Below are 22,153 nucleotides of genomic sequence, written 5' to 3' on the forward strand. Positions count from 1 at the left end.
TCCATTTTACAATATGTACAGTTTGAACACCCCTTTAACTTCTCAGATAACTGTTTCAACATGAGATTCTTTTAACTCATTTGTTCTCACGCACTTATCTAAAACGTTCACAGATTTTCTCAGCATTCCTTCAGATACTGGAGAAATCATGAACTGTCTCACCTTTTGTTATCTTTTTCTCACATTCTTTTAGCTAGCTTAGGACAATAGCGTTTTGTCTTGACCAGCTGTAACCATCTTGATGTCTACTGCACATGTCTTATCCTGTGTGATGTGTAATTTACTACATGAATCACTTTGTGATAACTCAATATAATTAGTTCTCAAGGACCAGCATAGTGTGAGTGTCGTTCTTTGAGAACTGATTCCAGATATATCTGACATTATACAATACATTTGATCTAAGGTCTGAGAGGTTGAAGGGACCACCCTAGACACAGGATTAACCCTTTCACCTCCCTTTGACACTCTTCAAGCAAAATACAATCTACCCCACTCAGAGCTCACCCACTATACTCAAATTAAACAATTCTTTTCATGACACTATTCACTACAAACCCATACCCCAAATACCATCATTGAACAAATTTGCATACACTCCTCAAGAGACAGAGGCCCAGTGGCGGCTGGTGAAGTTTTTGGATGGGGGGTGCCAGACCCTGCCCATCATGACCCCGCCCATCATTTTGGCCCCTCCCACTTCTCATAAACCACGCCCCTTGTGTAATCCACCTAATCTGTCCCCTGTATTCCACTTCCTTCCACCCATAGTGTCATAGTGAGTTATCTGTACACAACAATAGGGCTGGGCAGCTTTAGTAACAGAACTTCACACTGAGATATTGGGACATAGCACAGGACTAAAATCTCAAGGGACAAGGGAATTTAAACTGGGATAGTTTGCAAGTATGAGGCAGCTGCTTGGGGACACACAACAATGCCAGGGCCCAGGGAAGCTGCCCCTTTTGCCCGGCCTTAAAGATGTCCCTGCCCTGGGTTTATGTATCTGACCGAGCAGTGATATTATCAGTCTTAAACGTTATATACAGCAAATGCCTTCTGAACCACTTAAGGACCAGCCTCGTTTTATAATTTAGGTGTTTACATCTTTAAAACTGTTTTTTTGCTATAAAATTACTTAGAAACTCCCAAACATTATATATTGTTTTTTTTTCTAACACGCTAGAGAATAAAATTGCGGTCATTGCAATACTTATTTTCATACTGTATTTGCACAATGGTCTTACAAGCGCACTTTATTTGGAAAAAAAAAACATTTTTTAAAATAAAAAAATAAGATAACAGTAAAGTTACCCCAATTTTTAGATATATTCCGAAAGATACTGTTACGCCGAGTAAATTGATACCCAACATGTCACGCTTCTAAATTGCGCCCGCTCATGGAATGGCGTCAAACTTTTACCCTCAAAAACCTCCATAGGCAACGTTTAAAAAATTCTACAGGTTGCATCTTTTAAGTTATAGAGGAGGTCTAGGGCTAGAATTATTGAGCTCAGTCTAGAGATCTCGGCGATACCTCACATGTGTGGTTTGACGTTTTCATATGCGGGCGGCCGGGCGCAGTACTCACGTATGTGTTCGCTTATGCACGCGAGATTGTCGGGACTAGGTGCTTTAAAAAACATTTTTTTTTCACAGTTTTAAAAAAAATGGTGTCACTTTTATTCCTATTACAAGGAATGTAAACATTCCTTGTAATAGAAAAAAGCATGACAGGTCCTCTTAAATATGAGATCTGGGTCAAAAAGTCCTCAGATCTCATATTTACACTACAAAAAAGGTTTTAAAATGTCTTTGCCAGCAAATTAAAGAGGAAGTAAACCCTGATGAGTTTACTTCCTCTTTCATTCCCTGCAAAGGCAAAGCATAATGGACTACTATGCATCGCATAGTAGTCCATTATGTGTCACTTACCTGACACAGGAGCCAGCGAAGTCACCGCTGTCCCCTGTAGTTCCGAGCGTCCATCTTCTTGGCGAGTCTCCGTGGGCCTCGCTGCTCCAGCGCTGTGATTCGCCGGAGCAGCGATGACTTCACTCCCGCGCATGCGCACGGGAGCCGAGACGTGCGGCATTGCACGGCATCTTCATCGTCGACGATGCCCCGCTCAGTGCGCCTGCGCGCCGCTGTCTACGGCGCATGCGCCGTAGATAGCGGTGCCCGTCTTCGGGCAAATATCTCCTAAACCTTATAGGTTTGGGAGATATTTCTTGGACCTACAGGTAAGCCTTAATCTAGGCTTACCTGTAGGTCAAAGTGGTTTGTAAGGGTTTACAACCACTTTAACTGTGAGTAACAAGCAACATAGCAGACCATTACTTTGCACTTGCTGAATAAGAATACCGCATGGCATGATGTGATCCTCCTGCAAGAAGCATGAAATTATTTGTTTCTTTTACAAATTGCTTATTTCTCTCTAATATAATAATTCCTGCACAAGTGCACAGCACACAGAGAGTGGTCTAGTAAAGGCTTAGGTCAGGTGCATTTGGTAATTAATTATTATTTACTTAATTATTTCATTTTTTTCATAGTCAGAGAGTCAATTATGCCACTCACCGTCTTGCAGCTCCGCTCGGGCTGAGGAATGGAGCTGCCGACGTCACTTCCGAGTTTCGTGAAGCAGCCGAAAGCCGGAAGTGACCTGCCTGTCTCTGAATGACAATGCTCCCGCCCGTAGAATTACAGTGATTTTACGGGCGGAAGCTAGTCGGCGTTCTACAGTGCGCCGCAAGGCGGGTTTTTGACCCGCAAATGAAGCACCATGGATGCAATCTTGTGATTGCATCGACGTAGCGCTTCTCATAGTGCACTATATATATAGATACATTCCCTCACTATACCAGAAAAATCTGCTCCAATTATACACTGGGAGACTGAGTTGGAATGCTCTTTCACCTCTGAGCTATGGAATGAAATGATCGACAATATCCAAAAAAGTAATAGTGCGATCTCTTTCAGGGAATCCCCTATTAAATTGTTTACAAGATGGTACATGACTTCTACCAAAATTCCTTCCTTCTACCCTGAAGTATCCCCTAATTGTTTTAGGGGCTGCTCAGAACTTAGTACTTTTATCCACATCTTCTCGAGCTGTGACCACCTTAAACCTATCTGGCAAGCAGCTATAGACAAGAATTGAAGAATCCTCTGAACAAAAAAATCTCTCTTACTCCACAAATATGCATTTTATATGCTACGGTTCCAAACACACCATTACCCATAACAAACTCCCATTAGAGACTAAGGACCAATTCACACTATAAGTCGTGACAGCCCCCCAAGTCTGTTGTTTGTATATTGTAAGGGTCTTAACCCGATCCCTTGAGCCAGAGCATCCCATTCCCCCCTTCATTACCTCTTATTAGTGTCCTGCTGTGTTATAGGAGGAGTCCTATCAGTTCTCCCATAAAGAGGAGTTTGTCTCCCATGGTTGAGATGCAGGACCTTTCATTCTATGAATAGTGTAGGACCCACTGATAATGGGGTACTTTGACGCAGTACGTGGGCTTAGCACTATATAGCCATATGGTGTGACCAAATCTCCATATTTTTGAATATGTTCAGGTGTTTTAAATAGCCTTGATGGGTTTGAATGTAATTTTTGTATGTGTGCGCTGTAATCTATTTTGTTTCTTATAGCAGCACCATCTTGAATGTAAATGCATTTTTAGGGTGTGCCCACCAAGTCTTTTTGACAAAAAAACATCTGCCCACCACTGGGATACACAGGAAACAATTGTTTCCTATGTGTCCCATTTACACTGCATTGCAGACCAGCAAGGCGTTACAGTGTGTTACAATAAAATGCAGACCTGCTGCATTTTATTGCAGCACACCGGCATGATTCCCAGGGCAATGCCTGGCAGTGCAATGCACTGCCCGACATTGTAATGGATGAAATATACGTTTTGTATATTTCAAATAAAGCTTGTACAAAACGAAGAAAATAAGTGAGCAGTGCGATGCACTGAAATTTGAATCATCCTGCCCTCTAGCAGCCTGCAATGCAGAGCAGCTGGAGCGCTGAATCTCTTCAGCTGCTATGCAGTTTCACGCTGTTTTAGTGTGAATTCTAAGAGGGAAAAAGAGGGTAGAGAGAGATAGAAGGGGAGAGGGAGGAGAGATAAGAATAGGAGGGAAAGTGATGGGGGAGATGGGAAAGTAGAAGAGAGATGGAGGAAGTGGAGAGAGGGAGGGGGTGACGGAGAGAGAGGGAGGGGGTGAGGGAGAGAGGGAGGGGGTCTGAGAGAGAGGGAGGGGGTGAGAGAGAGGAGTGTGTGAGAGAGAGAGAGAGAGAGAGAGAGAGGAGGGTGAGAGAGAGAGGGAGTTGAGAGAGGAAAAGGGGGTAAGTGAGAGAGGGAAAGGTGTAAGAGAGGGAGAAGGGGGGGAGAGAGAGAGGGTGGGTGGTAAGGGAGGGGTGAGAGAGAGGGGGTGAGGAGTGAGAGGGGGGATGAGAAAGTGGCAAATGAGAGGGGGGTGAATGGTTGTTTAGAGCGAGTGGTCAGACCCTGCCCCCCCCACATACCCCTGGCTCCTTACTCCTCAGCTGTTTCCTGCACTTCCTGTCCAGGCACACAGCCTCTCTTTCATCTTCACTGGGGGCACAGACAGCACAGCTTGAAGCTTCATCTGAGGCAATGGCACATGCTGTGTGTGTGCACCTGGACTGAGCCATGTACGGTGCTGGGGTGTAAGCATTCCAGTTACAGTAAGCATTACAGTTCCATCATCGGCTCCTCCTCTCCAGTCTCTTCCGTTATTCTGGGCTCCCCCGGTCAGCCTCCTTAGCAATGTCACCTGGGTGCTGGCCCTGACTGCATGTGGTGTGGCCTTTTTATGGGGCATCAGATCCTGCCCCCCAGCCTAATCCACCCCTGGAAGGACGCCTGTATGAACAGTATGAAGCATATACTATGCTAAAATGAATATAAGGAACCATGAAAGTAAAATAAAAAATCAGTGCATACTTTGTGACACTTTCACAGTGCTCATGTGGAAACATGTATGTTTGTGAATATGTGATGTGCATACCTATGAAAAACTAGATATAAAAGAAATCCTCCAATACCATTTAGTAATCATTATGTGACTGAACATCCTAGTCCAACACTATTGGACTATAGGACTGAGCTATCCTATAGTCCAATAGTGTTTAATATGGATTTAACACTATTGAACTGTAGTATAGTTGTTCAGGGATGGCCCTGCTTTACATCTGTGCAATCAGTTATGTTAATAAAAGTCCATAAGGGTTCTATGTGTGATCATACAGCAGAATTTGTAATGTAATATATCACAAGTAGGGATGGCCGAACGGTTCGCCCGGTTCGCGGCGAATTTCGGCTGTTCGCGGTCCGCCCGATCGGCGGACTATTGCCGCTGTTCGCCCGGCGGACTTCCGTGTTTACTGTGTAAAAGAACTTTGACCTATGATGACACATCCATCATGTGGTACAGGACAGCCAATTGGGACATTACAGCACATGGACACTTGGACAGTCCCCCTAACTTATAAACAGACCCGATCCGGCGGCCATTTTACATTCTTTCGTATGTTACTATAGGGAGAGGTTTCTGTGTGGAGCAGGGAGAGACTGGAGTGACCCAAATTGCTAGCTATAAGATCCACAAAAGTTCTTTTAAGGACTGGTATGGTATAGGTGTTAGGTGTAGTTCAGGATATAGGTTTGAGGCACTGCTATTCAAGTCATTGTTGCAGCAGCCTGTCTTTTGTCAGTGTAGAGAGAGGGACAGGACGCTGTGTGCAGCAGGGACAGTCAGTTTAATCATTAGCTGTTACTATTAGGTCCACAAAAGTCCTTTTCAGGACTGGTATGGTAAAGAAGTACAGGATATAGTTTTGAGTGCTATTCAAGTTATTGTTGCAGCAGCCTGTGTTTTGTCAGTTTAAATAGGGACAGGCAGGAAGCTGTGTGTGGCAGTGAGGAACGGTCAGTTTAATCAGTAGCTGTTACTTTTAGGTCCACAAAGGTTCTTTTCAGGACTGGTATGATAATAGGCTTGTGCACGTATAATATTCTTTCTTCCAAATATAGAAAGAATATTATACTTGACTGCTGCCCTTCTGCTGCAGTAGTCCTTTATGAGTATAGGGACTGAGGTACAGTCTGCTAATCACAACCTAATAGTTCCACAAAGGTCCTTATAAGGACTGGTAAGGTATAGCGTACTACAGTACATAGGGTTGAGTGAGGTACAGTCTGCTATTCCTTAAGGACTGATATAGGTTCACAATATATAGGGTTGGGGTGCACTACTGCTGACTGCTGCCCTATTCTGCAGCAGTCCTTTATCAGTATAGGGACTGAGGTACAGTCTGCTAATCACAACCTACTAGTTCCACAAAGGTCCTTATAAGGACTGGTAAGGTATAGTGTACTACAGTACATAGGGTTGAGTGAGGTACAGTCTGCTATTCCTTAAGGACTGGTATAGGTCCACAATATATAGGGTTGGGGTGCACTACTGCTGACTTCTGCCCTATTCTGCAGCAGTCCTTTATCAGTATAGGGACTGAGGTACAGTCTGCTAATCACAACCTACTAGTTCCACAAAGGTCCTTATAAGGACTGGTAAGGTATAGTGTACTACAGTACATAGGGTTGAGTGAGGTACAGTCTGCTATTCCTTAAGGACTGGTATAGGTCCACAATATATAGGGTTGAGGTGCACTACTGCTGACTGCTGCCCTATTCTGCAGCAGTCCTTTATCAGTATAGGGACTGAGGTACAGTCTGCTAATCACAACCTACTAGTTCCACAAAGGTCCTTATAAGGACTGGTAAGGTATAGTGTACTACAGTACATAGGGTTGAGTGAGGTACAGTCTGCTAATCCTTAAGGACTGGTATAGGTCCACAATATATAGGGTTGAGGTGCACTACTGCTGACTGCTGCCCTATTCTGCAGCAGTCCTTTATCAGTATAGGGACTGAGAGTTTTGTCACAGGGTCATTTAAAAAATGACAGGCAGAGGAAGAGGCAGGCCCTTCCGCAGGTGTGGTAGGGGTAGGGCAGGAGCACCAGGCTTGAGCCAAAGTGGGAAGTTGCAGAAGGTGCATTCAATTACTTTAAAGGACGCACCAGACTTGGTTGAGTGGCTCACTCAGCCTTACTCTTCTGCACCTTCCTCATCCTCTCGATCTGCACCCTCTTCTTCACTTTCTGCTATGTGCACCCCCAAAGACACTACCACCAACAACACCACCACCACCACATACCTTCCGCTTGAGTCACAGGAATTATTTTCCGATCCATATCAAGACATTTCTGATGCGCAGCCACTCTTGGCATTGGATCAGGTAGACGAGGTAGCAACAACCGCCACTCAGCAGTCTGACGTCAGTACCCAGATCAGCCCAAGGAGGAGGTTGGTCCCCGGTGTTGCTGCCTACTCCGAGATCTCTACTTATAGCGGTGGGGAAGGTGACGTCGATGATGACGTGTCTAGTGATGTCACGTGGGTGCCCACAAGAGAGGAAGAGGAGGGGAATTCAGAGGGAGATATGGACCAGCAGATAGGGACGAGAAGCAGGAATAACTTACATTGCACAGGAGGGACAAAGCAGACTGCTAATGTATCAGGAGCGAGTCATCGACCATGTACGGTCACATCTGGCGCACCCAGGACGCCGGCACATGGCTCCGCAGTGTGGGCTTTTTTTAACGTGTCCGCTGCTGACAATAGTGTTGCCATCTGCAATCTTTGCAGTCAACGCATTAGTCGCGGTAAGCCCAACACTCACCTAGGGACAACCGCCTTAAGAAGGCACATGAGCAGCCATCACCGAGCCGAGTGGGAGCAACGGAACACACAAAGCCACACTCCAGGCTCTCACCGTCCAGCCTCGTCTTCTACTTCTCCTTCTCCTCTCTCCCCACAATTGTCCTCCACTCCACCTTCCATCACCCCAAGCTCACGTTTTTCTGCAAAAAGGCAGGCTTCCGTGGGCCTAATGTTCGAGCGTAAAAAAATGAGGACGCCGGATAACCCTCTTGCCCAACGGTTGACGGCTGGCTTGTCAGAACTGATAGCCCACCAACTACTGCCATATAAACTGGTGGAATCGGAGGCCTTTCTAAAATTTGTGGCCATTGGAACACCACAATGGAAGGTCCCAGGAAGGAAGTATTTCTCAGAGAAGGGCATCCCAGAGCTATATGGCCATGTTCAGCGGCAAGTGAATGTATCTCTGGCACACAGTGTCAGTGCCAAGATACATCTGACCACAGACACGTGGTCTAGCAAACAGGGGCAGGGAAGGTATATCACTTTTACTGACCACTGGGTGAACCTTCTGACGGGCGTCAAGTATGTAACCCGTGGCACCCGTGTAGATTTGGTTTTACCGCCACGGATTGCATGCAGACCTGGCTCTTCTCCTCCTCCTCCTACTCCATCCTCCTCCCTCTCCTCCTCGACTGACTCCTCCTTTTTGACGCTGCTAGCGTCTCTTCCGCTGCGCCGCCCAAGCTCCCCAGAACCTATTCGACGTGCCAGGTGAGACGTTGCCATGCCTTGCTGCGTCTGTTGTGCCTGGAAGCCAAAAGCCACACTGGCCCGGCACTCCTTTCAGCTTTGCATTCACAGGCAGATCAGTGGCTAACACCGCTTAATTTGACAGTTGGTAAAGTGGTGTGTGACAACGGTGCCAATCTGCTTAGCGCATTGAAACAGGGCAAAATTACGCACGTGCCATGCATGGCACACGTCTGAAACTTGGTCGTGCAGCTATTCGTTGTCAAATACCCTGGGGTCCTGGACATCTTGCGGCAGGCAAGGAAAATCTCGGCCCATTTCAGAAGATCTTACACGGCCATGGCTCGCCTTGCTGACATTCAGCGGTGACACAATCTGCCGGTCAGACGTCTTATTTGCGATTGCCCGACGCGATGGAACTCAACCTCCTATATGCTTGATAGGCTGCTCCAGCAGAAACGTGCAGTTAACGTCTACCTGTATGAACTCTGCGGCAGAACAGGTTCTGGGGAGCTGGGTTTTTTTCACCGCGCCAGTGGCTGCTCATGCGCGACGCATGCAGACTTATGTGGCCATTTGAGGAGATCTCCAAACTGGTCAGTCGCAGCCATGGCGCCATCAGTGACATGGTACATTATGCCTTCTTTATGGAGTGTGCATTGCGTTGTGTCATTGATCAAGCTGTGGAAGAGCAGGAGCGGGAAGATGAGGGAGTCGCAATGCTGGATGAATTCCCAGGGGGGGCTACTCTATCTGAGACAAGTGAACAACAGGAGTCTGAAGAGGAGTCAGAGGAGGATGGTGCCGGGGCGGATGAGGAGGAGCAAGAAGAGCATGCTTTAAACCTTTCTGGGATCCCTGTTGTTGTGCGTGGATGGGGAGAGGAGAATGAAGAGGACGACATTATAGGGACCCCCGTTTAAAAAGCATAAGGGTCAAGGACCAGTACTGGGTGGCAACGTACTTAGACCCCCGGTACAAACACAAAATGGCGGAAATGTTACCGCCGTCACAGAGGGCTGTCAGAATGGAGCACTTCCAGGCCTTGCTTCGAGAAATGCTGCATTCTGCTTTTGCATGTGCTGGCAGAGGAGCAATTCCCAGCAATTCCCACTCCCAGAGAAGGAGTTGCGGGTACCAATTCAACAGCGCCTGCAAGAAGAGGCCGGTTTGAAGATGTGTTGGTGACTTTTGATATGAGGTCATTCTTTCAGCTGACCCATCGACAGGTGTCATCCGGATCCAGCATCAGGGAACGCCTAGACCGTCAGGTGTCCGACTACATCGGGTTAACGGCCGATGTGGATGCTCTGAGGAGTGATGAACCCCCGGACTACTGGGTGGGCAGGCTTGACCTCTGGCCAGAGCTTGCCCAATTTGCAATCGAACTGTTGGCTTGCCCCTTGTCCAGTGTCCTGTCCGAAAGGACATTCAGCGCAGCAGGGGGGATCGTGACCGATAAGCGTACTCGCCTAGCTCACGACAGTGTTAACTACCTCACATTTCTAAAAATGAATGAGGCATGGATCTCGGAGGAATTCAACACATGTGACCAGTAGACCATGTATATGTCTATAAACGATTTTTTTATTCGAGCACACAGACCTTCTTTCTTCATTTGGCTCACTTCCTTGTCCAAAAAAAGCACACCGTACTATATGCCCGTACCCTCCTGTTTGAAGAGGTTGAGCGGTGTCATATTTCTACTGGGGCTGCTTATTATGAGGGGCTTCCACCATCCCTGTGCTGTGCTGACTTCCTCCTGGGGCTGCTTATTATGAGGGGCTCCCACCATCCCTGTGCTGTGCTGAATTCCTCCTGGGGCTGTACCTCTGCTGTGCATATTATGAGGGGCTCCCACCATCCCTGTGCTGTGCTGACTTCCTCTTGGGGCTGTACCTCTGCTGTGCATATTATGAGGGGCTCCCACCATCCCTGTGCTATGCTTATTATGAGGGGCTCCCACCATCCCTGTGCTGTGCTGACTTCCTCCTGGGGCTGCTTATTATGAGGGGCTACCACCATCCCTGTGCTATGCTCACATCCTCCTGGGGCTGCTTATTATGAGGGGCTCCCACCATCCCTGTGCTGTGCTGACTTCCTCCTGGGGCTGTACCTCTGCTGTGCATATTATGAGGGGCTCCCACCATCCCTGTGCTGTGCTGACTTCCTCCTGGGGCTATACCTCTGCTGTGCATATTATGAGGGGCTCCCACCATCCCTGTGCTATGCTTATTAGGGGCTCCCACCATCCCTGTGCTGTGCTGACTTCCTCCTGGGGCTGCTTATTATGAGGGGCTCCCACCATCCCTGTGCTATGCTGACATCCTCCTGAGGCTGCTTATTATGAGGGGCTCCCACCATCCCTGTGCTGTGCTGACTTCCACCTGGGGCTGTACCTCTGCTGTGCATATTATGAGGGGCCCCCACCATCCCTGTGCTATGCTCATTATGAGGGGCTCCCACCATCCCTGTGCTATGCTGACTTCCTCCTGGGGCTGCTTACGGTGCAGGTGTCAGTGCTGTATATCACGGTGCTGGTGTCAGTGCTGTATATCACGGTGCTGGTGTCAGTGCTTTATGTCACGCTGCTGATGTCAGTGCTCTCTATCACGGTGCTGGTGTCAGATCACTCTATCATGGTGCAGGTGTCATTGCTGTATGTCACGCTGCTGATGTCAGTGCTGTATATCACGGTGCTGGTGTCAGTGCTTTATGTCACGCTGCTGATGTCAGTGCTCTCTATCACGGTGCTGGTGTCAGATCACTCTATCACGGTGCAGGTGTCATTGCTGTATGTCACGCTGCTGATGTCAGTGCTCTCTATCACGGTGCTGGTGTCAGTGCTTTATGTCACGCTGCTGATGTCAGTGCTCTCTATCACGGTGCTGGTGTCAGATCACTCTATCACGGTGCAGGTGTCATTGCTGTATGTCACGCTGCTGATGTCAGTGCTCTCTATCACGGTGCTGGTGTCAGTGCTTTATGTCACGCTGCTGATGTCAGTGCTCTCTATCACGGTGCTGGTGTCAGATCACTCTATCACGGTGCAGGTGTCATTGCTGTATGTCACGCTGCTGATGTCAGTGCTCTCTATCACGGTGCAGGTGTCATTGCTGTATTTCACGCTGCTGGTGATCATCTCCTGCACCCTCTTCTTTGCCTACCCTGACCTTCCCTCTCCTCCATTGCCTTCATGCGCTCCACAGTCCTGAATTGTCACAATTTCACATATAAAAAAAGAATGCTTGTAGTTGTCGATCCCAGATTCACCTCATACATGTGTTATGTCATTGGCCATGTGGTGGGACTATGTTTGCACAGCTAGTAATTATTTTGTGGCTGCAAATTTGACCTGTAGGTTTGCAAAGTTCGCCTCCCATTGAAGTCAATGGGGCCTGCCGTGAACGTTATGGTTCGTGAACTATAGGTCGCGTTCGCGGTCCGCGAAACGTCCCGTCGGAAGTTCGTCAATCACAAGTTGCAGACAGTTTGTTTCATCCAAAACATAGAATGAATTGGTTTAAAGTTAGAATATAATCTTCCCGATAAGGCAGGGGTGTCCAAACTTTTTTCAAAGAGGGCCAGATTTGATGAAGTGAACATGCTTGAGGTCTGACCATTTTGTCTACATTCTTTGAACCATTAAAATTTGGTCTCTGTGTTAGTTTGAGCACTAATACACTACCCAACAATAATTCTCCTGCCATTGTGGCTGTGTGTGAGTAAAGAGATGATCTCGGGCATGTTATTTGGATATACCGTATTTATTGACATATGCGAAGTTTCAATGAAAAAAACTTACATTTTAAAATAAAGAACCATCGAAGCAATATAAGGGTCAGTGCCCACCTGCAGCCCCACCATTGCCATGAATGCAGCCCCACCATTGCCATGAATGCAGAACCACCATTGCCATCAGTGCATCACCCCTATTACCAGGAATACAGCACCCAGTATTGCCAGGATTCCAGCCCCCATCATTGCCAGGAATGCAGCTCCCATCATTGCCAGGAATGCAGTCCTCCATAATTTTCAGGAATGCAGTCCTCCATCATTTTCAGGAATGCAGTCCTCCATCATTTTCAGGAATGCAGTCCTCCATCATTGTCAGAAATGCAGTCCTCCATCATTGTCAGAAATGCAGTCCTCCATCATTGTCAGAAATGCAGCTCCCATCATTGCCGGGAATGCAGCCCCCATCATTGCCAGGAATGCAGACTCACCATTGCAATCAGTGCAGCCTGACTGATGCCCATCCATCTGCAGCCTCAGAGGGGACAGGAAGGGGGTGCGACGAGCACCAAAAAATTTGACACAGGAGAAACTCCTGTATTCTCAGTGGCCTCTTTAATTGAAAGTCCCACCTCCTTTGATGGACAGAACAGTCATCCAATGGCAGCATTGGAGACGGGACTTCCTACTACAGAGGCCGCCATGTAAACAGGAAATACTCCTGTGTGCACGGCCCTCATTCCGCCTCCTCGCTGTCCCCTGCAAGGCATCTGGACATATATATCTTCTGTGGCCCTGGTGCTGGGAGATCGTTGGGGGCCACAAAAGAAATATACGTGTATATATGTCCAGATATCCAGGCGGGCTGTTCAAAACCAGAACACGGGCCGCAATTGGCCCACAGGCCGGACTTTGGACATGCTTGCGATGAGGCATCAACCTTACTGATTTGCACTAAAAAAGCAACATTTTCTCATTTACTTAGGCCTTGATTTACCCCCAAAACACTGCAAAAAGTTAAAAACAAACTGTAGAGGAAAATTGGGAAATGTATTAAATACTTACCTTACCACTTGTTTTAATCCATGATTCCTAGGTAAAGGTGACCTGATGCTGCTTCTGGCGATATCCCAGGTAAACATTGAATAGCACACATCTGAAGAGATGCTCCTGCACTGTGCTGTAACAGCATGTTATGAGATCTGGGCTACTTAATCTTTCCTGGGATATTATCATCAGGAGTGTAATGTCACCCTCTGCAGTAAGTATTATCTACCTTTTATTCCACATTGCTTTTTAGATTAGATTTTAGATTTTTTAGATTTTATTTTAGCATAGAAGGGAAACCATAGTAAATAAACAGACCTTATTTTTAGTGCAAGAATTGCTTAAATAGCCAACAGCAGATATAATTTGTTTTGCCCAAATCTGTGTTCTGGATGGATAAAAGGGCCTAAAACTTGCACTACTTTCAAGATTTAGCCTTACAAGGGGTTTGTAAAGGGTTCTGCTGTTTGGCATTGGGCGTTGTAAGTTAGCATACTGTTAAAGCGTAGTTCCACCCACATTTTTCACTCCTCACCATGCAGCCCTAATGTGCATCCTTAAAATGAATTGGCAATTTATTAATTTTTTTCTGTTCACTTACTTGATTTCTGCCTATATCTAATTTCACGTCCTCCTCTAGGGGCCTGCCATGCCATGCGTGATTTCCAGTTTTACATTGGCTGGGAGATCTTGGCCAACTTGGCATGGCATGGCGCCAGTAACATTTAACATTGGCGTCTATGGAAATTCTCGGCCAGCTTGGCATCGCACGGCTCCAGTAACATTTAACATTGGCATCTGTGGAAAATCCTGGTCAGCTTGGCGTGGCTACGCCACGCCTAGCTGACTGAAATTGCACCGCACTGCTCATGTGCGATATCAGCAGGTGCATGCTGGGTAACCAACATGCACGGAATCCAGGAACAAGGACACTTGCCTTCAGATGCTCACACTAGAGATGGGCGTGCTGTGCAGAATCTTCACAAAGTAAGAAAACAATGCTGCACAGATAGAAAACTGGGCATAGTTTACAGCATACCGGTTATATTGCATTAGGCATGAGTATTCTAGGGGTATTTTTATCTTAAAAGTCATATTTTGGCTGGAACTCTGCTTTAAGTATCAGTGTATTTCCTGAATGTTTTTTATTCATTGCATACAGGGGTGGCATTAACATTGTACAGATGTAGAACCGTACGTTTATCAATTTGATCAGCCATCTTAGGCTGGCCATACACTATACAATTTTCTTATTCAATTCCCTTTAGTTTTACCTTCAACTATGTAGTGCAAATACATGCTTCATTGCAAACAAATTGAAAGTGTTTAAGTTCGATCCATATATACAGTGTATGTATATATACACACACACACACACACACACACACACACATATATATAAAATATGGTATTGGTTAATCTAAAGAAAAATTGTATAATGTATGGACAGCCTAACTGTGTATGTTTCAATTTTGTCTCTCTATGATATGTTCTTACTTGTTGAGTTTACTGAATCATAACGAAAATTTTACTCTAAAGCAATTTTTTTAATACCAGATAAAAGTGTGCGTGAACAATAAAAAAAAAAAAAAAAAAAACACATTCCAAAAAAATATATATTTTTTAATTATATTTCAAAATAAAAATATACAATCTGAGTCTTCTTACAGGGTATGCAACTTAATATAAATATATAAATACATAAATAAATTAGGTTATTAAAATAAATTTTTTAAAACATTATCACACATTCCTCTTCCTTGGATATAAAAAACAATGTTTAGGGTAGTGTTTTTGGAATTCTGAAAGAAGTTCCTCAATAAACGTTTGAAAGTCATATTTTTCGTCAGTGTCTTTGCAATCCACCTGTAAAAACAAACAAATTACTAAGATGGAAAAACAAAAAAAGATCACAACATCAGTGAATGCATTCTGAATAAACTCACATGATTCTCTAACTCATCTCAACATGAACACTGATGAATGTACTGCGCGCACCACATAGTATATATATCTTTTCATCTCAGTGCTGTTAAAAATAACTTTCCAAGAAAGCTAAAAAAATATATATTTTTTATGTATGATAAGCAAATTACTGTAAGTACAATAATATTACATTTGCATACCATTTTATTCCTTAACAGCTCAGGTTTACATTTTCAGTCTGATGTACTAGCTTGCACTTACTATGAAGAGGACATATTATCCCACAACCCCAATTCAGATCCAAAGATTTAGATTTAGCTTTTAGGTTTGAATCTGATGGGTGGTTGAAGGAAAATAACTTTAAGACCTTTTTTAGTTAAGAAGGCAGTTATCCCTCCTAAAATAGCCCCACACATAATATATCCATGTACAATCTCTATACAATCTACCTTTGATTTATACAAATGGCTTCGTAGTGAGGGCATACCTTAACAATCAATTCAGTTTCATTACATTCTTTTAGATCTTTACACAATGTGGTTGTCGTTACATCTAAAATCAGATTGTAGTATGTATTGCCAGCATCACTTTCAAGGGAAAGTATGAATACAGTAATGCTGGCAATAGATGGGTAGAATTTTAAACACATTTTTGGAAAAAGAAGGTTTGTTCATTTTTATTTTTAATCGTTAGTTTGTCAAATTGATGTTTGTTTTCAACCGCCGTGATAGAAAAATTCGAAGGAGCAGGTTAGAAAACTTCTCAAACAAATTTCATATGCCCTTTACACACGATAGGATTTTCCGACAACAAAATCCATGTTTTCTTTCCGATGGATGTTGGCTCAAACTTGTCTTGCATAGACACGTTCACACAAATCTTGTGTGAAATTCCGATCGCCAAGAATGAGGTGACGTACAACACACACGACGAGTCGAGAAAAATGAAGTTCAATACCCAATCTTTTGCTTGATTCAGAGCATGCGTGGAACTTTGTGTGTTGGAATTGTGTACACACAATCGGAATTTCCAACAATGGATTTTTTGTGTCGGAAATTCCAATGGAAAATATCCAATGGAGCCTACACATGGTCGGAATTTCCAACAACATGCTCCCATCGAACATTTTCCGTCTGAAAATCTGACCCTGTGTACTGGGCATAACAGTGAATGTGGTTTTAGTTCGGTAAAGTCCATTCATTCAAAAACTCACATTTTAAAAGCAAATAATGCCTTTCAAACAAGAAATTAATGTTTTGAGAAGGATCTGAGAATTTTCATACAAATTTTCCTAAGACTTTTCATTTGAAATTCTATCCATCTATTGCCAGCTTTACATTAACATGAAGATCTTTAAAACTGAATAATAGGGAACTCCTCTAATTGCTTGTAATTACTTCCATAGCTCCCAGTTTATAAAGTGAATGGAAGTTACAGTTAAAGATATACTGCCACTGACTGAATAAATCTGGCATTGCAGAACAATTGTACAGACACATTGGTTCAATGAGATGCTCTGTATCTGATTGGAGCTCAATGGAATAACAGAAGGTCACTTTCCTACTTATTGTAGGGTTGTAGGAAGTGTCCCCTAAATGCTACTACACAAAGCATTTCCAAGCAGATAAGCTATTTTCTATTTAAACTTTCTATCTACATTTTAAAGAGATAATGCAAAAATCCAAGGCCCTGCTTGAATGCAAATATTGTACGCTGCATTATTGTATCATTATGTCTAATAATGGATTTATATTGATATGAGCTACAGTGTAATATTAATAACACACATTCTTTTTCAATAAAATTGTATTCTGGAAATATTGATAATTGTTCTATGTTTCATAAATAATATGGATGAGCTCACGGATAAAAGAACAACTTGAGCTTACTTCATTTGTAGCAATGGCTACAATCTTTTATGAAAAAAGAAGGGGGGGAGTTGTGCACTTATTCAATATAGTGTGAAAAAAAAACTCAGAAATAAAATAAAGTGCAAAAAAGTAAAACCAAATGGTAGGAATCAGTTTATATGGAGATGGATGACTCATAGAACAGTAACTTAAAGTGGAAGTAAACCCATGGATTTAAACAGTTAAAAAAAAAAGGCATGCCGGGAATGCTAACTGCACATTGGCTGTGCTCTCAGCCAAACTATCAAACCATCCAATGGCTGGTGTCATAACGAATCACATGTGCAGCACCATAGCAGTTGAAGATTAAACAGAGGCAAAGATGGCAGCTTCCTTGGCTGAAAACTATAGGGGAGTTTACTTCCACTTTAATAGAAGGAAAAACAAAGCATCATTCCAACATCGATTTTAAAATTTATAGATTGGCCGCTCACCTCCAACAATGACCAAAAGGTCAAACAAGGCTCATCAGATAGCGAATGGTGAATCCTGCTGGATCTGCAGAGACATTCAGATCCCAAGCAAAGACGAAATGCTACAGGGAATCAACACATCCAGGGCTCACCACTGGGTAGTTCCATATATATATATATATATATATTATAGGGTAGTTCCTTATATAGGGAAAAGCTCACTCCAAAAAACGAATACTTCTTGTCTAGATGGCATGTGTAATGGATAGCTTCCACATGCTATCTAGACAAAAAGTATTCATCATATTTATTTTTGTGTTTTTTTAGTTTACTTTGATTTTCCATTTCACTATATTCATTGGAGTTTGATGTTCTGTTTTCACTTTAAACTACACACAGTAGCACACAAGTTTCATCTCTATTATACAAACTGTTATGAGTCACTATTTAAAACCTACTACAATATTTCTTAATATAGGAACTGCAGCATGTCAAACATATATTGACTTAAAGGGATTGTAAAATCTCATGTTTTTTCACCTTAATGCATTCTATGCAGCAGCTGGACTCATGAGCATGCCCACGCAGGTGTCCCCATGGAAAGCGTCTCTCCATGGGGTCACTCGATGAAGGGGAGGAGCCAGGAGTACCGCCGTCACCCCAGAAAAGAAGGATCTGGGCCGCTCTGTGCAAAACCCTTGCACAGAGCAGGTAATTATACGCATGTTTGTTATTTAAAACAAACAACCTTTACAATTCCTTTAAATTGTTTTACTTACTCCTTTTGAGAAAAGTGCAAGAGAGCGATTCAGTGAACCATCAATGTGCTGATATGGGTTAGGGAGATTGAGAGCTTTTACTCCTCTACAGGCTATTTCTTCAATTGTCTGATTCTAGAAAAAAAAAGGAATACATTTAATACTGCTTGACTTTAAATTGAATTAAAGACAGATTAATATTGACAATGAACTCATTGGGACTGATTTACTAAAACAATCCATTTTTTTCAGTGGTGTTGATTTACAAAAGGAGTATGGTAGTTTCACTTTGCAAAGGGAATTTTCACCCTGCTTAGTGAATGACGTGAAGCTGTGCTGGCTTCAATCATCAAATCATGCTGAATTTTTACCACATTAACTAACCTAAAGCCCCATACACACTATCAGATTATCTGCTGAGTTTTTCCTTCAGATTTACCAAAACCATGTAGTAGAAGGGCCTGCCTGATTGCATACACATTGAAACTCCTAAGGTTTGTCCTCATATTATATGGTTTTGGTAAATCTGAAGGAAAAACTCAGCAGATAATCTGATAGTGTGTATGGGGCTTTAGTGAACATTTTCTGTTTTAGTAACTCAACTCTATTAACTTCAAATATTGTAATTAATAATCATGATTAGGACCATTTTACAACATCAGTGGGCCCAGGGCAAACATCTAATAGATAAGCACCCATTGCATGTTTTGATTACCCAGAAAATGTAATACTTATATATGAATATGCAGCTGGGTCACTGTAAGTAAAGCCTGGGCCTTAGCTTCCAGACCTGGCACCCAAAGGCTAATAGTGGCTCACCTATAACCAGATGGTATGTGGTAGCTGCCCCTTTTTCCTTTTTTGTCCAAATAGCTAACGCACCCCTAAACAAGATGGGGTTTATTTATCAAAACATTAAATCATGTTAACTTTGTAAAGGGAATTTTAACTTAAATGAGTCCATGTGGTAAAAAATCACTATGCAAAGTATAAGCAATCATGTGTAAGGAAAAAAAATATTTTTTTTGCTTGCACATAAATGCATGATAGAAGATAGCGTAGATTGGCAAATATAATTGTTTACTTTGCAATAGAAGTTACATTTTGCAAATAACTTTTCCCAAGAGCATAGTAAAAGCTCTGTTGATTTCCATCGTCCAATCGTGTACAAGCAAAACGTTTTTTATTTTTATTTTAGTTGAACACTATTGAATATTCTCTGCTAAGTGAAATATCACCACATTCAGTATGCTCTGGGGAAATTTCACTTGCAAAGTCAACTATTTGCCTAAATCAACCCCATGTAGTGTTATAATTTATTGTAAATTATGCATAGCTAATTTTAATGTAAGAAATTATAGCTAAAATATACATGTCAGCATACATGATAACACTGGAGTACTGATTGCATTGAAAAAGAATACTGAAACTGCACATATAAACTGTAGCTATCACTGTTAATTCGATTTAAATGGACAAATTGCCTTTTAACCAAATAATAACTGCATAATATTAGATTACTATTTCATTTGAAAACTTTCTTACCTTTTCCTTTTCATCAGTGATCACTTTGGGCACGAAATATGATAATGTATTCTTGGAAAGCTAAATGAGAGGGCAAGATAACTATGAATCAGATAAGGGTTGTACCTCACTCAGTATAGTACATACAAAGTCAAAATAGTTTTTTTCAAAAGGTCAACTAATTTTGTCAACCTATATTCACTTTCTTATGCAAGCTAAGTTTAAATTTGCATGTATTCATTCATTTTTTTAACTAGCCTGATATAGGAGTCTTTCAAGTCTATTGACAATTACTTGCTTAGATGTTTTGCCATCAATACATGTGTCATACACTGCACCAGAGCTGGTGACGTTTATTGTGCTTAACCTATTATATTATTAACAACAACTATAATAATTTAAATGAACAGTCCACATTCTTACCATTATTTTAATGTCCTTCAGGTTGTTGATGATCTGTTTCATTGTGTCTTTGCAGTCCAAGTGTTTAGAGGCAGTTGTAATTTGTTTGTGGTTCAAGGGATTAGCGACAATTGCACTTAACAGGAATAGTGCAGCACAAGCAGCGATCAATAGTTTAGCCATGGTTTTCTAGTAGTGTACTAGTAGTGAACTCTGTGTATTTCAGGATATAGTTATGAATTGTCCTGGCCAAGTGTCATCTTGGTGTGAGTTTTTATAGCCAACTTAGAAACCTCAACGGGAAATGACAAACACTAAACCAGAATTAGATTTTGCTGAGTGTTTGGTACGATTTATCAGATAGCAAATCTGTGATCAAAAAATCTCAACATATGTAATTGTAAAAAAATTGTGTTTTAGAATAGCGCTCTTGGGGAAAAAAAAAGCAAAAATACACACGAAGGGGAAACCCAGAGGAAAAAAAACCTCAAGAATATTGATAATGTCTTTATTTGTAAATGAATTTAGCAGCAATTGATGTCATTCGATGATAATTTTACCATATCTCTATAAATTTAGATAGGGTTTCTTATCCACATTACATAATAAATGCAATTCTCCTGTATGTTGTGTCATTTTAACAAGGAGGAGCAAATGACTGAATTTGCATTCCATATGTAGTAGAGTGAGAAATAATGAGTGTATTTAATAATTTAGTAAAAAGAGCACTGCTGGCATTCAACTTCTGTAATACAAAACAGCCAATCAGATTAGGCTCAATACCACATGGAATATGAGCAGAATATCCCATAGATGTGGGAACTGATATCGGGAATGTGTGCCTGATTTTTTGCCACTGTATACAACTAAAAAGCAGGAAGCTGGAAGCTGTATACCAGTAAAATGGTTGTATATAGAGAGTTGGCCAGTGTATACACACACACACACATTTTTAAAGGAATTCCATATGAAGTTGGTTACCTTATCGTGGATGTTATAAATGCACCGAATACATATACATATTATGTCATTAACAAGTCTGTTATTAAAATAATTTTTGAGGTCATAATTCTGAACCTGAGGAGTGAATTATTATTATAGTTATACATAAACCTCCTATTCAGCATCACAATGGGCACCAGGAATAATTAAAAAGTTGAGTACCTGTGAAGATTGTACACTAGTCCTTTGAGAAATTTACCCCTTTTTTTGGGAATCCCTTTGACCTGCTCCCGCTAACTGTATAGTAATATGAAGGGCAGAGCAGGGCAGCTCTTGTTCTGGGATGATGTCATATGACTCCCCATTCTAACTGAGCATGCGTGCACACAGCATGGCGATCTCAGTGCTGGCACGTTCCCCGGACACAGCTCTTTACCAGTGGTGGTAAAGAGCCAACAATAGCAGCTCTTTACCATGTGACCGGCTGTGTCCATTCACAGCCTATCACAAATGTAAACACAGACTGGTAATGGCTGTTTCTGGCTGTTTTCTCTTCACACAAAATTTCCAGTATGACAAGAGAAGAGACAGGGATCAGTGAGTTACTGAGCTGTGTCTATCAGTGTACTGCACAAGCACAATAAAGAGAACCTGTCACATCGCTCATCAGCAATGTTACAGTCCTCATTAGCACCCATCAGCAGTGTTACTGTTGCTCCCCCAGTGCACCTGTCACCCATCAGTGCCCATAAAGTGTGCCTGTCGCCCATCAGCAGTGTATCTGTTGCCCATCAGTGACCATCAGCAGGGTACCTGTCGTTCATCAGTGACCATCAGCAGTACACCTGTTGCACATTGCTTATCAGTACTGCCACCCATCACCAGCGTACCCGTTCTACAGCTGCCCATCATGAGAGTACCTGTCCTACAGCCGCCCATCACCAGAGTACCCGTCCTACAGTCACCCATCAC

General features: G+C 42.9%; 1 long non-coding RNA gene across 1 annotated transcript; it reads right to left on the reverse strand.

Annotated features, from left to right (window-relative positions):
* Positions 1–15,089: 15,089 nt before the first annotated feature.
* LOC143963777 (uncharacterized) lies at positions 15,090–19,943 on the reverse strand. Its single transcript, XR_013271039.1, has 3 exons — positions 19,859–19,943; positions 18,335–18,448; positions 15,090–15,172 (listed from the first exon to the last, which is right to left on the reverse strand). It is a non-coding gene; the product is annotated as an uncharacterized LOC143963777 (long non-coding RNA).
* Between the last annotated feature and the right edge of the window lie 2,210 nt (positions 19,944–22,153).

This window comes from Lithobates pipiens, unplaced genomic scaffold (assembly GCF_037356315.1).
Source record: "Lithobates pipiens isolate NorthernLeopardFrog02 unplaced genomic scaffold, aLitPip1_a1.2 Scaffold_8, whole genome shotgun sequence".
Taxonomy (NCBI): domain Eukaryota; kingdom Metazoa; phylum Chordata; class Amphibia; order Anura; family Ranidae; genus Lithobates; species Lithobates pipiens.